We start from the raw sequence: 18,874 nt of genomic DNA, 5'->3' as shown, positions 1-18,874 counted from the left end.
AAAGGAGGAGAGGAAGTCAGAGGGGATTTGTTAATTGACTGGCAGAGCCCTGGTCCAATCACTGCTCTACTTGCGTACAGTAGTCCAGCCAGTGTGTGTGAACAGTCTCAGCATGTAGGTAACGGAACTGTCGACTGAGCACTGTGGCTCTCTCCCTGAGCACTCTGGTTCTCTCACTGTGGTTGGCTCTCCTTATGAAATCAAATTGCAGGGCTTTATGCTTCTGCAAGGTTTCACCACTGAAAATACAGCACATGTTTAATGCATTCCATTTGTGCATTTCAATTAATTTCAGGATACACTCTGACCTAATTTGTCTAGTGCACTGGTACAGCAATGTTGTGCATGTCTTGGGGGTGGGAGGAATTAAATCAAGAAATCTTAATGCTTTACTTACGGTTTATAAATGAGAAGCCTGTGAAAATGAACAATGGCCTTCCACAGATAAACAAGTGCTTGACTAAAAATGCAGTGTGTCTACATGTTTTCCTGTGAGTAACATAAGCAGATGGACTCCATTATGGTCTCCATACACTCATGTGTTTCGTAGTGCGTGACAAACAGTAAGCGTAAACAAAGAGTCATTAGTAACACCTGCTGTATGTGTAGACAGAGAGTGCTCCACTGTTCAAACAAGGACAACTAATATTTATTTATCAACCGGCCCGCCTGCTTCAGATGTTTGCTCTTCCTTCAACATTAAACCAGCGACAATCTGTGCCTAGGGAGAGGGTGTGACATTGATTTTGTTAGTCACTCTCACTCAGATGTCATAGTTACATGGCATAAGTCATGGAAAAATGTGTAGAAATGCAGGAAATTAACTTTAAAACTGCAAAAATGTCTATCTCCCAGAGGAGGCTGGTGGTGGGAGCTATAGGAGGATGGGCTCATTGTTATGGCTGGAATGGAATACATGGAACAGAGTCAAACAAGTGGTTTCCATATGTTGATGTGTTTGATACTGTTCCATGTATTCCATTCCAGCCATTGCAATGAGCCTGTCCTCCTATAGCTCCTCCCACCAGCCTCCTCTGCTCTCCATCCCATGGTAAAATGAGTAAAATTGCATGAAATGTGTTATAAAATTGCACACAAAAAAATGAGCACGTGTGGAGAGAGTTGATAGTTCAGATAAAATATATTTAGGACGGAGACGATCATGTTGATGAGCTAAAAGAGAGAGTAAAGACCTCAATGTTTTTTTGCTTTCCCAGAAAGTAGAATTGAGCGCAATAAATTAAGTGTTGAGATCAGCATCTCTCTACTCACGGTATACTTGCCTGCGCTCTCTCGAAATGCACTTGTGTGTTCGCAAATCTACATGTTATTGAAATAGGATTGGCAGCCTTATTGACAAATCACAGCACTGGCCTTTGTTACAATGCCAGTGATTGGCTAGCTAGCTAAATGGAAGGTTGGGACCAACGTGATGTTTACATCCCCAGGTATCTAACCAGTAGCCACATTGCAACATGGAAGACTTCCCAAAAGGCGCTTCTTATTTTAGGTAATAAAGCTCGTTTAGGAATTCAGCCTAATGCTATTTCAACGTGTTTTTGATTATCTCATTTATGATTTGCAAGTGGATTTTATGATTTGCAAGTGCAAGTAAAGATTTGCAAGTGGATTTCTGTAATGGTAGACTCAATAATTCCAGACAAATCTTTTTCGGATGCGATGTCATTCCTTCCGGTTTCATCTCACTCATTATTATTTTTTTGCCTTTATTTATTTAACTAGGCAGGTCAGTTAAGAACAAATGATTATTTACAATGACGGCCTACAAAAGGCCTCCTGTGGGGACGGGGGCTGGGATTAAAAATAAAATACAAATATAGGACATAACACATCACGACAAAAGACAGACAACAGCACAACGGGCAAGAAAGTAGAGACAACAATACATCACGCGAAGCAGCCACAACTGCCAATAAGACTGTCCATGATTGAGTCTTTGAATGAAGAGATTGAGATAAAACTGTCCAGTTTGAGTGTTTCTTGCAGCTCGTTCCAGTCACAAGCTGTAGCAAACTGAAAAGACGAGCGACCCAGGGATTATGTGCTTTGGGGACCTTTAACAGAATGTGACTGGCAGAACGGGTGTATGTGGAGGATGAGGGCTGCAGTAGGTATCTCAGATAGGAGGGAGTGAGGCCTAAGTTTTAAACAAAACAAAAAATAAGCATCAACCAGTGGGTCTTGCGACGGGCATACAGAGATGACCAGTTTACAGAGTAGTTTAGAGTGCAATGTGATGTGTCCTATAAGGAACGTTGGCGGCAAATCTGACGAATCTAATGTCACCCATGTAGCAACTAATGTCACACATCCTAGCTACCGTACTGGCTTGCTATATTAGGCAGCTCTAGGTGCTAGGGGGAAACAAATATATTTATATTATCTATAAAGATTATGAAAAGGCCATTTAGGTAGTTAGCTAACTTAAACGCAAAGGATCATGGTCAGGCTGTCTGATCTGGTATTGTCTCTGTTTCAGTGCAGCATAAGCCTGTTGGATGAGCCTAGCTAAATTGAAACTGCTTGGGAAGAGAGAACTTCAAACATTAGCTGAGGTCATCAATGTAGCTAGCTAATTATTTTAGAAAATACAAACTATCTTTGCTACCTATACTTTTACTGACCTGCTACTGCTGACTATTGAACACTTTTTGCCAAATAAGTTTGTTACTGTGTATTGATGAATTGGTAACTGAAAAAGTAGCAGCGGCTGTTGTTTTGGTGCAATTTGGCTAATAAAGAATATGCTTGTATATGTACACATTATTGTTTCATTAGTTAGCTAAGTTACTGACTGAGTTAGGTACATTTTTATTCCTGTTTTTGATGTTATTGCATTCATGCTGACAGCAGGAATAAAGCTGTTGTTGCACAGCAGAGGTATTACAGTCAATGCATATGAACTGAATATTGTGTGTGAATTGCACATTTATATCATTGGCACTAAGAAAAGGGTTGTACAGCAACATGAGCAGTAAATGCTAACACGGCTTTGGTGATGAAAGGTATGTCATGGAGGTGACTATGTATATATTAGAAGATTTCCCAATACATTGCATTATATGCCCAGAACCTAATTCGCCTGGTACAGGTGAATATAAGGTGCGCACCTCTTTGCTGGAGCAGACCGGGACCAGTGTTGAAATGGAACGAGAAGGCCTTTATGGGAATTGGGAGGGTCAACGCTTCACCCTTTCCAAAAGCTAAGTACCTCTCCATATTCCATTTCCAACATTTGACCTGCTAGCACTGCCTGCTGACATTCTCTACTGCTTTGTGTGCTACGCACAGCCAGTACGGTAGTGCACCAGAGAGGAGGCCTTTTGGGATACTGGAAAGGTGAAGCACAATTCGGGTTGAATTCATTATGGATTATAGTGACTTTTCTGCCTGAACACTCATTGCTCACATCTAAACTATTTGAGTTACTAGTGTCCCCCCAATGACAATGGAAAACTTTTCTGAGTAGACATGATTGGCCTTTATTGATACCAGATAGCATTACTTAAGCCACTGTCTCCTGCCTCCATTTTTATTTTCCCATTCAAGCCTTTTTGATTTTCCCATTTAAGTTTGTTTAAATCTATTTACTATTTCCCCATTACCTTTGATATTATACTCCTTTCCTTAGTTCTATTGTGGCTTATTATGATTTAGTTTAATCATTTTTGGAGAGGTATTGTGGAGTTTTATTGTAATTGGCCCTATGACGTTTCAGCTAAATCTGTTGACAGAATCTTTCTTTCACTCAGTACAACAGAACCCAGGAGAGGCCTGCTGCGAACACTGGCTTGGATCCCTCAGAGCGTACCTGCACTATATCACACAGACCGCAATAGTGAAGGTGCCATAAGTATACTATTATGAGTGGAGCCTACTTCTCTGTGCTCTGAAGAGGTCGCAGGTGGTTGGTCAGAGGCTCTGGAGGTCCTTGGCATGTTCTGTCTCTGTAGCGACTGGAGAGGTGTGAATGGAACTGAGTGTGCTTGAAAGAGCAAGAGTTCACATCTAACAAGTATATCGCTGATTATTGAGGACGAAGGGGGCATTCAAATCAGACAAATGGATGTGTAAAAGACGCAGCAACTCAATGTCTCAATGGGAGGAGGGCGTTGGGGAGGCCTGGGCATTGTGTTGCGCTGTCCGTCTGAAAAGTTGCAGAGATGCATCCCCTGAACTTAAAGCAGGGTTCCTTCTCGTCACACCACAGTGTTGGACAGGCATTATAAGCATTTTGATTTAAAGACAGCCTTACTCTGTGGTTCAAGTTGTATTTTAATGTCTAACTTCCCCTCTTACTGGGCGAGTTTGTTCTGCATGAGCCGGTGCCACGGATGGGTAGAGATTTTTCCACCCACCCGGGGCACTGGGCCATGTTAAACAAACTGGCCCACACTATGACCCCTAAGCCCTCACCCGTGCCCTTCCATTGGCCCAGGGCCTCCTGTCTAAACCTCTAATCAGAGTCTCTCTGACAGGAAGTTAATCCAGTAGGCAGGTATATGGTGCATAGGGCTTCTCCACTCCTCAAATGAGTGGAGTATTAGTTATTCAAATAGGACCGGTAGGGAGCACCTAAGGAGTTGGACCTATAACTGAAAGGTGGCTGCTTCGAATCCCTGGCCAAGGTGCTTGAAAAAGGAGGTAATTGATCTGGCATCTGGATGGCTGCTGGGTTCACATCCTGAAGATATTCCCCTACTGTTAATGTGCTTGAGCAAGGCTGTTAACAGCACAACACACTCTCCATCCAGAGGAGCTGCACTGCAGCTTGACCCTGTGCTCGCCTCAACTGTAAGTGATGTGCCGTTATGACTTACTGACACTGACATGGGGTGCTCCATGTTCCTGCTGGTAGCAGGCCTTAACCTGGATGCGAGGAAATGCCCTGCCTTGGAGTATGGTTATATCTATCTCCACCAGGCTCCTTTTAAATCAAATGACCAACCTGCATGGATTAGCAAAATAAAATTGTACCTGTATTTAGACAATTGTAGTCATGAAAGCCACAGTTTTTTTAAACGGGTGTACAGGTTTTTGTTCCAGCACTCTCCGAACACTTCACTCAACTAATTGTGGTCGAAATTTAAGACCACGATTAGTTTAATGAGATGTTTGTGCTAGGCAGGAATAAAAATGTGCACACAGTTCCACTTTCCTAAAATCCCCAGGTTTTGCAGAACTCCTGGTTGGAGGATTCCAGATTTCCTGCTTATTCCCTCATGATTCCGTAAATATTCCAACCAGGTTTTCTGGAAAACCAGGGAATTTGGGGGAAAGTTACCAGATTTTTGCAACTACCTGGGACAGGTACGTCTGTATTATAGAACGAGCTCCCTAAGTAACAATGAGATGACAATGATATGGACAACATGTGCATCTACAGGTAATTTCCCAAATAAAAACACCAACATAAAGTGTCTTAATAGGGTCACCACACGCCACAACAGCTTCAAAGATGCATAGATTCGACAAGTGTCTGAACTCTATTGGAGGGATGCAACACCATTATTCCACGAGAAATTTCATCCTTTTAAGTTTTGTTGATGGTGGTGGAAAACGTCTCTGGCGCCACTCCAGAATCTCCCACAAGTGTTCAATTTGGTTGAGATCTGGTGATAGACGGCCATGGAATATGATTTACTTTGTTTTCATGCTCATCAAACCATTCAGGCACTCTTGCCCTGCGGATGGGGGCATTCTCATCCTATGGGGGGCATAGCCATGGTAGCCAAAATAATGTCCTGCCCAGCATTTTTGTACATGATCCTAAGCATGCTGGGATGTTAATTGCTTCATTAACTCAGGAACCACACCTGTGTAGAAGCTTCTGCTTTCAATATACTTTGTTTCCCTCATTTACCCAAGTGTTTCCATTATTTTGGCATGTGTGGGTATGGATGTCAGTGCGCAGCCCCGCGAGCCATTGCGATTCCTCATGATGAGTTCAGATTTTTTGTGGCCCCCACTCCCATCAAAGTTGCCCATCCCTTATCCAGTTGAATATGAATTCGTCCTGACGTCCAGACATGGCCTGTCCTCTTCTATGACGGCAGAGCCCTGCAGACAGCCACGGTGGCTTGGGAACCAAATGAATGGGGAAACACAGACCAAATGGCCAGAGTCAGTCTCCATTTACCTCTGATCCAGCTTGCTGCACAGGATGGGATTTTAATGGCTGTGAATACCAAGTCGCAGAAGGATCAGAAAGCATTAAAGCTGCATGGGCAGGTCAGACTGAGGGAAGGAGCGCCAGGCGGTACGACTCAGTAAGCTGGCAGAGCAGGAGCCTTTGATGTGATGGAGATGGAGAGCAGCTCTCGGACTCTCAATGTTGAGGCCATTGTGTTCAAATTCAAAGAGAACAGGGTCCATCTTCTAATTAGAGTCCAACCAATTTGAAAAGACACCTGCCTGATCTGATGAGGGCTTGGATGTTTCTCTCTCTATGTTAACAACATGCTCAAAGCCATGCCATGGGAAACCCAACCAGCATTACATGCCTTCACTTACCATTAACATTCCATGTATCAGAACAACAAGACCCTACTGTATTTATCCCACAGAAAAGGTTCAAAGTAATTATAGGTGAATACATGCCATTGTACTCTGATAAGGTTACAGCAGGATCATAGCAAAAGAGAAAGCTGCAAGCCTAAAGAATTGGTCGTATTATTGCAACCTCATTTGCACTGTAATTCTAGTCACGTTTTGAGAGGTTGATATCACTCTTGATTGAAATGGCTACGGCTCCATTTTACAATAAAGACGCCAGATGCCTTTTCCAATGTCCCTGGGATGACCACTCCTTGTTGACTGCATGGGCTTATAATGAAGAGAGAAAAAATAAAAGTCTTTACATTCACATATCTGTGTTGTCTCATACTATTTTGTTAATATATTTTAATGCAGAATAATGGTCATTTAAAAATTCCATGCTTTTGATTTCTAAGTCTTGCAGCGTCCCAGACCCTATTTTATACATATGGGAAACTTGTTTTGATGACCGTATTAACTGCCTAGTTAAATAATACAACATCTAGTATGAGGGTCTTTAAGGTGTTGATCTGAATACAACATCTAGTATGAGGGTCTTTAAGGTGTTGATCTGAATACAACATCTAGTATGAGGGTCTTTAAGGTGTTGATCTGAATACAACATCTAGTATGAGGGTCTTTAAGGTGTTGATCTGAATACAACATCTAGTATGAGGGTCTTTAAGGTGTTGATCTGAATACAACATCTAGTATGAGGGTCTTTAAGGTGTTGATCTGAATACAACATCTAGTATGAGGGTCTTTAAGGTGTTGATCTGAATACAACATCTAGTATGAGGGTCTTTAAGGTGTTGATCTGAATACAACATCTAGTATGAGGGTCTTTAAGGTGTTGATCTGAATACAACATCTAGTATGAGGGTCTTTAAGGTGTTGATCTGAATACAACATCTAGTATGAGGGTCTTTAAGGTTTTGATCTGAATACAACATCTAGTATTTGTAAGTCGCTCTGGATAAGAGCGTCTGCTAAATGACCTAAATGTAAATGTAAAAATGAGGGTCTTTAATTTATGTTCAGCTATTCAACTGCCCTAGAATGGGAATTTACCTGTAAATGGAATATTGATTGCCTGTCTTGCAAGGTTCCTGGACAAATACATCAGTGTGATCAGTAGACACTGTCCAATGCTTCCCACAGTTGTGTCAAGTTGGCTGGATGTTCTTTGGGTGGTGAACCAGTCGTGTCTACACTTGACACACATGTGACTTCTGCTATCAGAATGCGAAGATCGCATTGAAAAGACTGGTCTAGACGCACAGAGGTCACTTTGTGTTCTGATTGTGTTTAGATCTGGGTGACCACTTCAGGATACACACAGGAAACTGCCGAGTGTGAAAAATCCAGCAGCGTTGCAGTTTGACACACTCAAATTGGTGCGCCTGGCACCTACTACCATACCCCGTTCAAAGGAACTTAAATATTTTGTCTTGCCCATTCCCCCTCTGAATGGCACACTTACACAATCCTCATCTCAATTGTCTCAAGGCTTAAAAATCATTCTTTAACCTGTCTCCTCCCCTTCATCTACACTGATTGAAGTGGATTTAACAAGTGACATCAGTAAGGGATCATAGCTTTCACCTGGATTCACTTGGTCAGTCTATGTCATGGAAAGAGCAGTTCCTAGTGTTTTGTACACTGTATTTTTACAACTGCATTTCTCAGATGCAACCTTCTGAATGTTTCTGAGGGCTAGGTATCGGAGGGCTAGGTGTTGAGCGTAATGTTAGCTATATGGTACAGTAAGTACTGACTTGAACACTAGTAATCCAAGCCAACATTTGCCATCTAAAGATGTGCCATTTTATCCCAAGTGGACCCAGTGTCTGAACAAACCTGAGGATATAAATCAAAGCTAACTCATACTGAACAACATTAGTTGGGGAGAGAAGGAATCTGCTCCTCTAGTGTCCTTGTTTTGTTGGACAACACTGCACATGGCCCTGCATCAGCACATCCTGTTTATATTTACTGCACCATTCAGATATACACTACAGTATGCAGTCCTCTCTCAACCAATGGTCTTGAGCTGTGGAAAATGTTACCTTCAGCAAATGACAGTGGATATGTCCCTAGTTACAATATGTCAAGTTAACTGACACGAATAGGACGTATAAGATACACTCAACCCTGCCTAGAGATGATCTAGAATGGACTTTTCCTGTTGTCTCCTCTACTTCCCCAGTGATCAAAGACTTGAGGAGGTACAGGGAAGGAGGATGCTATTCAATCATTAAGAATAATATTTGTTCCAAATCCATCAAGAAACGCAGAGGTATACATTTCTGTCTCCCCTGTAGTACAGCAGCCTGACAAGGGCTGGGCAGCAGAAGAATTCCCTTCAGGACTCCAGCTGGGGGAGTTTTATAGGCTTGGCCCGGACATCCCCTTCCTATTGAAGAGGCTTTTATGACCTCTATGTAATCAGCAGTAAATGCTGCCACCATCTGTCTCTTTTTACTTAATTATCTGACCCAATGGCTTTTACTGACAAACTCTGGCCTGGTAAGCACTGTAAGACAAATCCCAGCTATGTCTATGACACATTCATAAATCATCCATTCATTTTTTGGTAAATTTTGAGAGCCAGTCAGCTTTTCTAGTAAACCCTGTCCTTGGACACAGTGCAGCAAACCCTTTACTGTTGTCCATCATAGATCGTGTTCAGGTTTGGCTTCAGGCTAATTGCATTTGTCACTTTATAATGGCTCGTACGCACCCGAGGTCTGCCCCAATGTCTCTGTAAATGTACACATTGAGTACAATAAAATGATTGTGTTTCTAATGATGATCATTGTCATTACACTACAAATACCAATCCCATTAATTTGCTAGGCATTGAAGTGAGCATTTCATATTTTGCTCTACTCTAGTGCCCCCCAGTGGATTATTGAGAAACCTCTTCCAGCTTCAGTGGGACACTATCACAGATAAACGACCCTCTAGTAACTACATACAGAGGCAGTGTTTAGAGCAACTGAAAAGGTGTCCTACTTTTGGAGATTTCATAATGGATATTTCCATGTTGTAGAATAATATCTGCTCCTCTCAGCTCTTTATTTGTAATGACAAGAATTGGTGCAGTATGGCATTAGAAGAGCATACTGCGTGGGCTTATTGTTTCTGTGTGGAGAGCTAATTGGGAGACAATATGAAGTGTTCTGGGATGCCATTTACCTCCCACTGTGGAATTAATCAGTCTCACACAATTACATAATACACTGGTGAAAGCCTATCTGATGTGCTTCTGACAACATCAGGCTCAGGGCAATTAACTGTACTTCTCCTCTCTCCCACTCTAGTTCTCTGATGCTTCACCTCAGTGGTACTGCATCTATTAGCCTCTCCTCTCTCTGCCAATCATACCCTGCACTCTCTATTCTCCTACACTCAGCTGTGTTGTGACAGCAACTCGTATTGGCTTGCTATGAAAGCCTGGCTGGGAACAGTGGACAAAGACTGCCACAGGTGCTCTTCAGCCTGTTGGGACTGACGGTGGATCACGTCAGCATCACTGTCATCCCCACAGGGTTAGAGATCTGATCATATTGCACGCAGCATCATTACCAGCAAGCACCTGTGCCTTTTCTTTGCCATTTGTCCTGCGGCGCTTCACACACACTAATTCGTGGCCATGATTATGTGAGCTCCTCGACTCAAGTGGAGAAAACGAATGTGAGAACCAGTGGGAAACTTAGTCGTATTATGGTAGAATCACAACATTCCAGTGCCAGCTATACTGTATGTACAACATAACTAAGGGATAAATGCATCTCGGTATAGTCCCATGACATGCAAACCAATCAATTATACCTTGTAGAGTAAGGCAATTCAGAAAGGAACAACCATGCTCCACGTAAGATTAACCAAACATTGACATATTTTATCTGTCAGATAGGTTATGCTCATCCTCGACTGGACCTCTAAGGTCATGTACCAGTCATTAGCTGAAAGTGAGTTAATGGCTCTCTCTCAAGAGTCCACCCCATGTCTGAGGCTGAGTGGGCTCATGTTGACTTTCGATATGCTGGCTGAAGGCCCTCTTTCTATCTAAAGGAGGGGAGTGAGGGCCGTCGCCTGATGGCATGTGTGATGCGACAGGTCACTGCTTTGCCCTCTGGGAGATTAGCAAAATGGACCACACTCCTCCATCCAATCACAGCCAAGCACTAACAAAAGACACCTGCAGGTTATGGATGTCTTCATCCTTTCATGGTCCTCCTCCCTCCATCGTTCCCCCTCTGTCTGCGTCATGCTGCAGGTGTGGGCCACCCGGCCATCCCATTCAAGCTGGTGGATTTGGCCGATTTCTCCCAGTTAGTGTGACCGAGTGGAAAAATAATGACTCTGGGAGTCTTTCATTGGGAAAGCGAAGTCCCCTGGTTTGTGCAATGTGAGCTGTTCAGGGCTAAATAGCATGGATGCAGTCAGCAGAGCTTGCCAGGACTGACAGGTGTCCACCCCTGGGAACGTACCAGGGAGAATCTCAATGACAACTCATATCAAATAGCTATGGAATCCCAACACTGTGGCCTCATCAACTCCAATTAATCTCCCCTCAATGAGTCTAAACTGTCACCAAAAGCACTCACAAACTTCTACAGATGGACAATCGAGAGCATCCTGTCGGGCTGTATCACCGCCTGGTACGGCAACTGCTCCTCCCACAACCGTAAGGCTCTCCAGAGGGTAGTGAGGTCTGCACAACGCATCACCGGGGGCAAACTACCTGCCCTCCAGGACACCTACACCACCCGATGTCACAGGAGGGCCATAAAGATCATCAAGGAAAACAACCACCCGAGCCACTGCCTGTTCACCCCGCTATCATCCAGAAGGCGAGGTCAGTACAGGTGCGTCAAAGCTGGGCCCGAGAGACTGAAAAACAGCTTCTATCTCAAGGCCATCAGACTGTTAAACAGCCACCACTAACATTGAGTGGCTGCTGCCAAACACACTGACTCAACTCCAGCCACTTTAATAATGGGAATTGATGGGAAATTATGTAAAATATATCACTAGCCACAATGCTACTTAATATAATATTTACATATGTATATGTATATACTGTACTCTATATCATCTACTGCATATTTATGTAATACATGTATCACTAGCCACTTTAAACTATGCCACTTTGTTTACATACCCTACATTACTCATCTCATATGTATATACTGTACTCGATACCATCTACTGCATCTTCCCTATGCCATTCTGTACCATCACTCATTCTTATATCTTTATGTACATATTCTTTATCCCTTTACACTTGTGTGTATAAGGTAGTAGTTTTAGAATTGTTAGGTTAGATTACTCGTTGGTAATTACTGCATTGTCGGAACTAGAAGCACAAACATTTCGCTACACTCGCATTAACATCTGCTAACCATGTGTATGTGACAAATACATTTGATTTGATTTTAAACTGTGGTACAGAACCTGTGCGATACCTTGAATGCCAAACATTTGGTCTAATGTCAAAATCCTGTGGCAGGGGTACGATGTTGGATGTAACAGTCTCTGTTTCTGCTCATGAGAATAGTCTGTAATCACATCACTTTTTAATTCATACAACACTGAGAGTACAAACATTAGGAACACCTGTTCTTTCTATGACAGACTGACCAGGTGAATCCAGGTGAAAGCTATGATCCCTTATTGATGTCACCTGTTAAATCCACTTCAATCAGTGTAGATGAAGGGGAGGAGACAAGTTAAAGAAGGATTTCTAAGCCTTGAGACAATTGAGACATGGATTGCTGTGGAGGCTGGTGGGAGGAGATATAGGAGGACGGGCTCATTGTAATGGCTGGAATCAAATGAATGGAACAATATCAAACACATCAACATATGGAAACCACATGTTTGACTCCGTTCCATTTATTCCATTCCAACCATTACAATGAGCCCATCCTCCTTCCATCAGACTCCTCTGATCGATTGTGTATGTGTGCCATTCAGAGTGTGAATGGGCAAGACAAACTATTTAAGTGCCTTTAAACAGGGTATGGCAGGTAGGTGCCAGGCGCACCAGGTTGAGTGTGCCGAGGAACTACAAAGCTGCTGGGTTTTTCACGCTCAACGGTTTCCCGTGTGTATCAAGAATGGTCCACCACCCAAAGGACATCCATACGACTTCACACAACTGTGGGAAGCATTGGAGTCAACATGGGCCAGCATCCCTGTGGAACACCTTTGACACCTTGTAGAGTCCATGCAACTCAATATTAGGAAGGTGTTCCTTATGTTTTGTCCACTCAGTGTACACACTGGCAAACACTGTCCCATGGAAGTCCTGCATTTTCATTTGTCAAACTGATTTTCTCAAACCATCTTTTCCACCAATGTGCATATTGTTTGTTAAATTACTTACATGGGAGTTGTCCAAAAAAACAATAGGGTTCTGATGAATCTGCTTCAACACCTTTTATGCATAGTAGAGGATTTCGATTGCAGCGGGAATTTAACCTCAGAACAATCGCTCTCAGATACATGGCTCTGTTTAACTAGAAAATCCCTGTGCTCCAGCACAGAGATGTGCTAATTCAATATATCTTTAATCGAAGACGTAGGCTGTACAATTCTATGTTGTTAAATCAACCAAAATATGTTTTCCTCATTATTCTTTTGCTCAGTGAACTGAGCCATTAAACGTATGAATCCACAGAGCACATTATCTCTTTCACTTTACTGCTGCTAATGAACTTAAATCTGTTTTCATACATTTCAAATCTCTTTAGTGTTTGTTGTAAGATATTGGTAGCTGACTTTAACTGAAGTAAAGGGTGATACTGTTAATTTCAGAGTTAAAATCAGGTGCTAACAACAGCACTCATACAGCTGGTCAACCAGAGTCACTATGACTGTATTTGACACATACACAGCAGACAATGCTTGGTGCACTGCTGATAGGGCCGGAATGTTGCAGATACTACATTACTCACATCACTATATGTATAAGTGGCCTAATATCCTGGCTATGACATTGAGGAAGGTACATCTCCTCTCCATTGGGGCAAGTCAAACATAAACTTCTCATAAGAGCTCCTGTAGCCTGAGCCCAAACAGGTGTAGCCAGCCTGACAGATACAGAGAAGAAGACACGTGATAGAAAGGTTAAGTGTTGCCTCACCTCCAGCTCAGTGAACCATAGACATGACCGTGACCCTGCATTGCTGTTGCCTCAGGAGCTATATGCTCAGTGTCACGGTCAATCAACCACTGATACAGGATTTACAGAGAAACACGCCTGGCTTTATGGTAACTCAATAATGAGGAGATTATCGAAGGCTAGTGGCTAACCGAGACACCACGCAGTAAATGTTTATGTGTTACTCATCATCCAAGCGCTCCTCTTTCCCCAAATCCGCGTTTCTCCGAATCCATCATGACAAGTTTTTATCCTCCCCCTCAACCCTGGGATGAGGGTCAGTTAAATTTAATCGGCTAGAATGATTTTTTTTGTTAGTTTTATGGTTGCAACTGTAACCTACTTAACACTCAATGAAACTTGCTGCCATGTTACATGCGAGTGGTTTAGCGAGTGAGCGGGATTGGCTCATCGTTCGATAGAGCTGTGAGGATTCTGCTGAGGACATTTCCATTAACAACTACACATAATATGTTTGTTGATCCCGTTTGCTTGGGCCTTTAATTTCTCCCTTTCTAACATGGGTTCTTACAGGCTTGGAGGCATGGGGGGGTTAGATTGCCCATACTGTGGATGCATTGGGGCAGTAAATTGTGCTGACAGAGCATGGGATGGTGGCAGATCGGCAATCAGCAACATGACAACATCTCACAGGGAATTAAAAAGACAATACTTTGGCTCATTACTTTGTGATAATACAGCGTGTTGTACAGCATCATCATAAAGAAGAGGGCGGCTATACAGTTGATTATCGACGTTTTCGAAAATAGGCTAATACTCCTATTGCTCTGCTGTGCATTCTCTGTCTGTTGTAGGTGGATGCATCGACATAAAGGTCTTCACTTTTGTACCCGACTGGTCATTGAGATTGCATGAGATGAGTCCATTGCATCAACCGAATGTCATTTAAAAAAACCGATCATGATGAACCCGGACATGAATGAATGCAAGAACAGCTTCCACATTTCCTGTGTCTGTGGTCATTCAGCTGGTCTGGTGTTAACAGACAGACAGCTGTCGCATGTCCGTTAAATAATGGAAAATTCGATCAAATTGTGAAATTGTGTATGACCAGGTCTGCTGATGAACTCTAATCAGGTTAGCATGGCCCTGGTGAAACAGGCGTCTCAAACCTAGGATATGGTTTGTTAAAGGCTCCTATCCCCAGAAAGGGGAGATGGTTGCATTAGCACAGGGGGAACAGAAATGTCCAGGAGACCCATGCAGCCAAGGGTTCTGGTCCGATGAAGCTCAGTCTGTTTGTCTCTAGACCAGAGAGACCATGGGCAATGGACAAGGTCATCCAGCACCAGAGGGCCAGGATGTTTAACTCTGTCCACCAGGTCAGTAGATCTTCCAACTGGGACATACTGTAGGATATGTCAAAGAACAAGTTAGCATTTTTTGTCATGAATCTTGTTCGGTAGGTAGCTCTGCAGAGTGGTTATTAGCTGGCACAGTCACAATGTCATACAATCTGATTCTAACCTGAACCTTAACCCTAACCTTAACCACACTGTTAACTCGAATGCCTAACTCTAACCTTAAATGAATGTTTTATGCGTTTTTACAATATTTGACTTTGCAGCTGGCTCATCTAGTGGAAATTCGCTCAGTTCTGCCCTGAGGGACAAGACTCATCCTAATAAATGCCAACCTGTTGTCAAAGATGCAGTCAGTTAGGAAAATATCTCTGTGTTAATGCATTTTCACTTGGCAAATAGACAGTAGAGCAAGTTCTATCCCATTGCTGTACCACTTGACTGCACATGTGGCAGTTAATGACCTTTCCTTCAGTACCTGCTGACTGCAGGGCAGACCTTTGATTACACAGTAATAATTGCGATGGTCACAGAGGGTGGTTGGGTTCTACTGCTGCTGGTGGCTCCATGGACGGTTATTTACGAAGTCGTCAAACTCTGGACAATTTCATCATGGGAAATAAACAACCAGGGTCACGTCCTTCACTGGTGAAATATGTAATGTTGTCTGTGAGCCTCCATGTTAGTAAAACACTTAGACAGAAAGACATAAAAATCAAGCAGGAGCTGCAGCGTAAACAACTTGATTTAACTTGGGGCTCGGATGCAAAAGTTTTGACCAATAATTATGTGTTTTTTCCTTCCAATTTAGTATCTTTCTAGATAAATCCCAAATAAATGTCAAAATTTAATCTTACATAGTTTAAGAAGGTTACATAAATAAAAAATTTGTTCTCATTAAATGCTCTTGTGAACTACAAAATGCCCAGGAGTGAGGCCTACTTTGGATTTAAAATAGGAGTTATTGAAATCAGCTCATAGATTCAAAACAAAAGTCCATTTGATAGAAACTCAATGCTGCATTTGTCACTGTGTATTCATATGCTCAAGTAGAGTTGGAACCTATTCACTAGTGCTGAGCGATTAACTGAAATTTCAGTTTTTAAACAACTAAATCGAACATTGGTTAAATGATTTGAATTCCATTTTTTTTTGTGAGCTCAATGCACAGCTTCTGTAGAAATAAATCAAATCAAGCCCGAGCTGTGCAATGTAGTAGGGAGTTGTAGTTTCCAACAGGCCAATATTCTACATAGTTTAACACGGACAACATGGTAATTAACTACAATGATCATAATTAATTGCGCCTACTTGTCCGGTCTGTGCTTATTTTATGCCTGCCATGTAAAAGAGATAGAAGAATGCACGATGGAGAGGCGGTGGTGAGGGATAGAGAGCAGTTGCTTCGCAAGTTATCTCTACCTGAAAATACATGATCTAAGCGATTGATAGTTGGTATTCAGCAGTCATAAAAGTATGCCTTATTTACTTTGAAGAACTACTAAAATAGTGATTTTGTTGGACAGCATAGGCAGCAGCTCTTTAGAGATGAGAATACTTGTAATTAAATAATAAAGTAATCAAATAAAGTAATCACAACAACTGAAATAGTGTATTAAATTAAAGTAATGTGAATAAATGATGATTAATAAGCAGTAATGGGCAGTTATTCATTGTTGTTACAGCATTCAACCCACATAATGCACAGTGCATTTAATGTTTAAAAAAATAAACTAAACCAATCTCAAAAACCACTATCTCTCAGCACTACTATTTACACTCACATTCCCAGCAGCTATTCTGTGGATGGGACTCCACTCTGCCACATCTGTGGACGGGACTCCACTCTGTAGCCTACACTCCAGAGTGGAGTCACATCATGATCAATCACAGCATTTAGATGTCGCTTTTGAAAAACAGATTCCTCTCCACTGTACTTGCAGATGCAAGGTTTGATGAATGAATCAGGAGATGGATTAAAGTAAAATGTGAGCGTAATAGTTTGTCTGTGAAATGAATCACACCAGGTTATTCAACTGAATGAAGGGTATGATCGGCATTGGCAATTTATGGGAGGTCCTCTCGTTCAGTGCTACTAATTTAGCTCTGTCTGAGTCCCAACCACCTCTTCCCTCACACACACACACACACACACACACACCTTTTAAAACATGGTGTTTTAACTGTTATCATCTGGCACAGCCGCCCGTAAAGCATGTCCACTGAGGATGCGGCGTGGGGGCCAGGAGCTCTCCTGGGAAATCTAGGAGTTTGTTTGGCGGGAAACAGGAGGCGTAAACAAATGGAAGCCCAGGCTGGATATACTGCTTCCTGATTCATACATCTCTGCGGTCGGACAATCCCCCACTCCCAGCCACGGCTCATGCTGACAGGACACACACTACACTGGGAATCAGAGAGACTAACCTGGAGGATCACCACCACCTCTGCTGGGACTGCTCTATTTGTGATGGAGAATGGAGATGTAATATGGCTTCCAATTGGCTCATTCATCCTCTCTCCTGTAACTATCCCCCCCCCCCCTCCACCACATAATCTGCAATGTCATCATTATGTCCACTACTGTGCTTTGGTCCTCTGTCTCTCATTTGGTAGAGCATGGCGCTTTCAACGCTAAGATAGTGGGTTCGATTCCCGGGACCACCCACATGTAAAATATGTATGTACGCGTGATTGTAAATCGCTTTGGATAAAATTGTCTGCTAAATGGCAAATATTCTTATTATAATGATATCTGATGAATATGCAATAATCAGCAACAGTATCAAGACAATAGATCACGTTATGGCATACATTGACAGGCCAAAAGACAAACAAGGATAGTACAGTCTCTCTGCGGTTAAACGCTGTATCCCCCCATGACTTGGCTCATCTGTTGTTGCTTTGGGAACGAGAGATGTTTGATTTCCGTCCCACAAAGCTGTTCCTCCATGCCTCGTCCTGTTCTGGGAGGACCACTACACCCCCGAAGCAGTTTAAAAACACACAGAGATTTATTGATCTACGCTTTTATTTCCTACATCTCCCATCTGGATCTACGAAGATGTGGACTCTCTACCACAGGACTCTGGGTATCATGTCACAATGTGAGATATAGTTCAGCTTGGGGAGCCAGTCTCAATCCTTCCCCAAAGACCTAACAAGGAAGTCCTATCCAATGGGGTGGCTGTGGTTTTCACCGGTCCAGTAAGGAATAAATAATAAAACACAGCTATTTCATTATGAAAAAAACATTAGGCAATATCTCCATAAAATATTAGCAAAAAGTCAGCCTCATAGCTTTTTCAGCTTGATATAAGCCAAAAGGGAATATGTGCAAAGCCTAAAATAATTGTTTTAAACAGCAGTAGACTGAACTGCATGGCTTCAAACAGAAATATATCCACTACCTCCATTTCCCCCCATATTGTGCATTAGTATGCGACCACTCAAGTGTTCATTTTTATATTACAGATTCCTTTGACTATAAAGCTGGGCTATTGCTTTAATTCCCCAGTTGTAAGCATTTATTTTACTGTGCGCTAATAAAAGCCCAAATTCATCTGCAAACGGTTGACAGTTTCCCCTCCGGGAGAAATGTGCTCAGCATATTGTAAAAATCCATGATAATTATCCTGCAATATTAGTTTTATCACTGGCGGACGTATCCCAACCACGCGGTTGGTTTCTGTTCCCATTTCATCACTCCAGTGCTGTAAGGTAAGGGGTGAATACAACCAAGGAGAAAACACACTAGACAAACATCCAGCATTAGCGTGTGCACCCTGAGCTTCCCACTCACACCACCTCAAGCATA

The sequence above is a fragment of the Oncorhynchus gorbuscha genome, linkage group LG17, assembly GCF_021184085.1.
Source record: "Oncorhynchus gorbuscha isolate QuinsamMale2020 ecotype Even-year linkage group LG17, OgorEven_v1.0, whole genome shotgun sequence".
NCBI classification, from domain to species: domain Eukaryota; kingdom Metazoa; phylum Chordata; class Actinopteri; order Salmoniformes; family Salmonidae; genus Oncorhynchus; species Oncorhynchus gorbuscha.
This window is presented reverse-complemented; position numbering follows the sequence as displayed.